Source organism: Palaemon carinicauda, chromosome 2, assembly GCF_036898095.1.
Source record: "Palaemon carinicauda isolate YSFRI2023 chromosome 2, ASM3689809v2, whole genome shotgun sequence".
Classification (NCBI taxonomy): Eukaryota; Metazoa; Arthropoda; class Malacostraca; order Decapoda; family Palaemonidae; genus Palaemon; species Palaemon carinicauda.
Genome location: NC_090726.1, coordinates 101,731,936 through 101,737,599, shown reverse-complemented (window position 1 = coordinate 101,737,599; position 5,664 = coordinate 101,731,936).

The window sequence follows — 5,664 nt, the reverse complement described above, 5'->3', positions numbered from 1 at the left end:
AGAGAGAGAGAGAGAGAGAGAATGGATCATGAGATTTCATTTAGTATATCAATGGTTTCAAGATCAAGTTACGTTCTTGTGATGGAGTCACTTTGGTTACTCTATAGAACTAAAAGGGAAACTAGATACTGCTTGGGGGAATTTTTGATGGCGAAAAGTCTCGACAAAAAAAAAAAAAGAAAAAAAAACTGAATTAATAGACATGAGAAAAATTATGAAATAATAAGCATAAGACTGAAAAAAGGTCTTTCATTAAAGGGGAGAATGACTGCTCATATTAAAAACATAATTCTTAACATGATAATTACAATTCAAACCGGTTTGCTTTATTCTTTGTTACTGGTTACGTCAATCAGCTCTACATATGAATAAGTAGGTGGGGATTAATATGTTTGATGACGATGTAATGTTGTAATAAAATCATTAATTACGTAGGAAGAAGAAGAAGAAGAAGAAGGAAGAGAAGAAGAGGAAGAAGAAGAAGGAAGAGAAGAGGAGGAGGAAGAAGAAGAAGAAGAAGAAGAAGGAAGAGGAGGAAGAAGAAGAAGAAGAAGAAGAAGGAAAAGAAGAAGAGGAAGAAGAAGAAGGAAGAGAAGAAGAGGAAGAGGGAAGAAGGAAGAGAAGAAGATGAAGAAGGAAGAAAAGAAGAAGAAGAAGAAGGAAGAAAAGAAGAAGAAGAAGAAGAAGAAGAAGAAGAAGGAAGAGAAGAAGAAGAAGAAAAATCTGAATGCAGAATATGAATGGAACATGATGAAACAGAGAAACCGATTGCCCAATAAAATTAGGGGGAGGGGAACGAACGATAGAGGGAAGGATAAAGCGAGGAGAGAAGGAGAAGTGAGCAAAAAAAAAGAAATAAAAATAAAGGGAAGCAATGTAGTACAGCAGTAATGTAGGTAGATTAATTCATCCTGATGTGGACGTGCTTGTATAAAGACTATTTATGTCTATCTACCTATCAGACACACAGAGTACACACACACACACACACACACACACACACACTCTCTCTCTCTCTCTCTCTCTCTCTCTCTCTCTCTCTCTCTCTCTATATATATATATATATATATATATATATATATAATGTGTATATATATATATATATATATATATATACATATATATATATATATTATATACATATACATATATATAAATATATATATATATATATATATATATATATATATATATATATATATATATATATATATGCGTAAAAATCACAGGAAAACGTGATGCTCAGATGCAGACGAACCACAGGGAAAATGAAAATACGGAATATACACTTAAGTCCTGACTAGTTTCGTGATACTTCCTCAGAGGACCAGTCCTCTGAGGAAGTATCACGAAACTAGTCAGGACTTAAGTGTATATTCCGTATTTTCATTTTCCCTGTGGTTCGTCTGCATATATATATATATATATATATATATATATATATATATATATATATATATATATATATATATATATATATCGAGAAAGTTACGGTAATTTCGATCGAGAAATTCGATCTAATTTTGTTCCCGAAAAGGTAAAAAAATTGAATAACAGCATCCTTCGTAATAGCAACTTTTAAAAATTAATTTTGTTTAGGTATTTATTTCATATTGATTAGCCTTACGAGCTTATTCTAAGGTCAATAATAATTGCAAAGAATTATTATTATCATTATTATCATTATTATTATTATTATTAATAGCTAAGCTACAACCCTACTTGAAAAAGCAAGATGCTATAAGCCCAAGGGCTCCAACAGGGAAAAATAGTCCAGTGAGGAAAGGAAATAAGTAAATAAATAAACAATGAGAATAAATTAGCAATTAATATATTTTAAAAACAGCAACAACATGAAAACATATATCAAATATAAACTATAAAAAGACTTATGCTAGCATGTTCAACATAAAAACATTTTCTGCAGGTTTGAACTATTATTATTATTATTATTATTATTATTAGTTGAGCTACAACCCTAGTTGGAAAAGGAGGATGCTATAAGCCCAAGGCCTCCACAGAAATACAAATAGCCCAGTGAGGAAAGGAAATAAAAGTAAATAAACTACGAGAAATCAAGAACCATAAAAATGAACAAATTTTAAAAACAGTAACAACATTAGAGTATATATTTCATATATAAGCCATAAAAAGAGACTTATGTCAGCCTGTAGAACATGAAAACATTTGCTGCAAATTTTCAACTTTTGAAGTTCCACGGATTCAAACAGTTAGGAGACTTAAAACATCTCTGTCTTATAACACTTACACATCAAAAGAGTATTCTCTAAAACCCATTTAACTTTTATGAGGACATCTTCCCTTTTATGGTTTTAAATTTAATATCCTTTTATTCTTTATTCATAACAAACGATACCGGTGTCTATGACCTTCGATGTCAGGATGACATTAAACTCCAATACATCTGGCTAGTATAGTGGTAACGTGTTCGCCTAGCATTAGCATGGCGGCAGATCGATCCTAGCCCGATAACGTAAGTTTAAGCTGTTTACTGGGAAGGCAACTACTGGGGGTTAGGCTTGCCCGGCTGACGTTCTGGTGATCATCTATTCTAATAAAACTCGAACTGAAACGAGACAACTACTGTATTTGGGTATCACAGGGTGGGGGGGGGGGGGGGCGCTTGCCAGGCTGACGTTCTGGTGAGTATCTACTCTAATAAAACTGAAACTGAAACAAGGCAACTACTGTGCTTGGCCATCACAGTGGAAGGGGGGGGGGGGGGGGAGAGAAATCTGGCCGGGCTGACGTTCTGGTGAGTATCTATTCTAATGAAACTGTAACTGAAACAAGATACCTTTAACCTTTTAGTCATTCAATCCAACCAATATATTCTCGCAGGTTTCATTTCCTTAACCGAAAAGAAATTTTATAAATGCTATTCACATTTCCTGTTTTATCCTCATCATCCTATGCAAAAAAAAAAAAAATAAAATCATCAATTATTATCATATAATAATCTTTGTTTTTGTATCACCTACTTGAATAATAATGAGCCAACAGCAGAGTCTATATTACAAGTAGAAATAGCTAGAATTAATTCTCATTATATCGTTCAAAGTTACTGCCTTAAGCGCTTTAGAATAGTCTCTCTCTCTCTCTCTCTCTCTCTCTCTCTCTCTCTCTCTCTCTCTCTCTCTCTCTCTCTCTCCAAGCATGATTTGCCAGGTATAGATAAATTTCTCTCTCTCTCTCTCTCTCTCTCTCTCTCTCTCTCTCTCTCTCTCTCTCTCTCTCTCTCCAAGAACGATTCACCAGGTATAGATAAATTCTCTCTCTCTCTCTCTCTCTCTCTCTCTCTCTCCATAACTTCCATTTCTGACGATTAATAAACGTAGTCAAAGCCAGATCTTCCCACACGCAAGAATGTTCCCATGACAACAAGCGTCCCCGTAACCATGGCAACCAGACAGGCACACGCACACAGTTAGCTAGACGCATTGTGTTCATAAAAACGTTTATTTAAATATGATAGAGAGAGAGAGAGAGAGAGAGAGAGAGAGAGAGAGAGAGAGAGAGAGAGAGAGAGAGAGAGAGAGAGAGAGAGAGAATGGCCGGCTTAACATATAAGAATTGCACATGCATAAAACATTTTTTTGCAATATATTCCATTTCCCCTTAGAGTGGGTGGAATAGCAAGGGTGAAGTGAGGTTGCAATTATGTTCAAAGGGGCTCTTGTCCGGTCAGTTTCAATAATGTGTTGTTGGACACCAATCCAAGCGCTGACCAAGCCCAAAGTTGTTCACATGTATATACATGTATGTATATATATATATATATATATATATATATATATATATATATATATATATATATATATATGTATATATATACTGTATATATACACATACACAAAAAACACACACACATATATATATATACATACATACATATATATATATATATATATATATATATATATATATATATATATACACATGTATATATCCCATACCTTATAAAGAACATGTGTCTGGCTATAAATAATGTGTGTATATATATATATATATATATATATATATATATATATATATATATATATATATATATATACATACTGTATACAGTATACATCTTTCCGTTCGCGCTCATCGGTATTGTCAGACGTATAACTACTCGGGCTCTCCCAGTCCCACGGGTAGGGGGGAGGGGGAGTAGTCATATCTTAGTGAGAAAGGGTATCCAAGAGAGGCATCCTCGAAAACCACGATCTCCACACAAACTGCCGAAACTGCCGTGTTGTACTGAGGATAGGGGGAGGGGTGGGAAGGGTTGAATCTGTGTACGTGTGCGTTTGTGTTCAATATCTCTTGAAATTACTGACGGGTCGCGTACACTAGCATGTATACCCAACAACGCTACAATTTCATTATTATTTGACAACAGAGAATTGTCCTCAACTCGAAGCCATTATTATTATTATTATTATTATTACTATTATCATTATTATTATTATCATTATTATCATTACTACTATTATTATTATTATTATTATTATTATTATTATCATTATTATCATTACTACTATTATTATTATTATTATTATTATTATTATCATTATTATCATTATTACCATTACTATTATTACTAATAATAAGAAAATAAAACCTAAATATACCGAGAGCAAAGTTATGTAAGGAATCTGGAAATAGACATAACTCTGAGATATTCGAATGTTGTTATAAATCAATGGATAAGGTCATAAGCGTAGGTTGTTATTATCAACAACCGTATTACCTTTCAGACTTTAAAATATTCTTTGACATATATAATAATAATAATTATATGGATAGGGAAGTGGGGAAAATGGGGAAAGGAAGAGTACCCCTGGATACAATCCAGTTTATTGCTCAAAGGCAGGTACTCGGGATGGGAAAGATCAAGGAAATAGGGAGAAAGAGAAGTACAGGAGAAGAATAAAAGAGAGGGGCAGACCCTCTTGCGATATTAGGGATTTAGTATTATTATTCATAAATTATATAAGTCTTGGCAAGTTTGAAGTTAGGTTTCGAAAAATGTAGTTTTATAAATGTCTATGTTAATTTTTCATAAAATTTTATAATTATATAAGTAAGCTTAGTCTTCAGACTTTAACATATACTTTAACATATAAATTATATAAGTCTTGGTGAGTTTGAAGTAAGGTTTCGAAACCTGTGGTTTTATAAAGGTTTATGTTAATTTTTCATAAAATTTCATAATTATATAAGAAAGTTTAGTCTTCAGACTTTAAAATATACTTTAACATACAAATTATATAAGTTTTGTGCGAGTTTGAAGTAAGGTTTCGAAACCTGTGGTTTTATAAAGGTTTATGTTAAATTTCCATGAAATTTTATAATTGTAAAGTAAGCTTTGTCTTCAGACTTTCAAAAATCCTTTAACACAGAAATTATATAAATCTTGGCGAGTTTGAAGTAAGGTTTCGAAACCTGTGGTTTTATAAAGGTTTATGTTAAATTTTCATAAAATTTTATACTTATAAAACTAAGTTTAGTTTTATATATGCTTTTGTTTATTTTTCATCAAATTTTATAATTATATCAAATTTCCAATTCAGACTTTTCAATATCCTTTTAAAAAAGAAATTATAGGAGACGTGATGAGTTTGAAGTAAGGTTTCAAAACCTTTATAAAATATT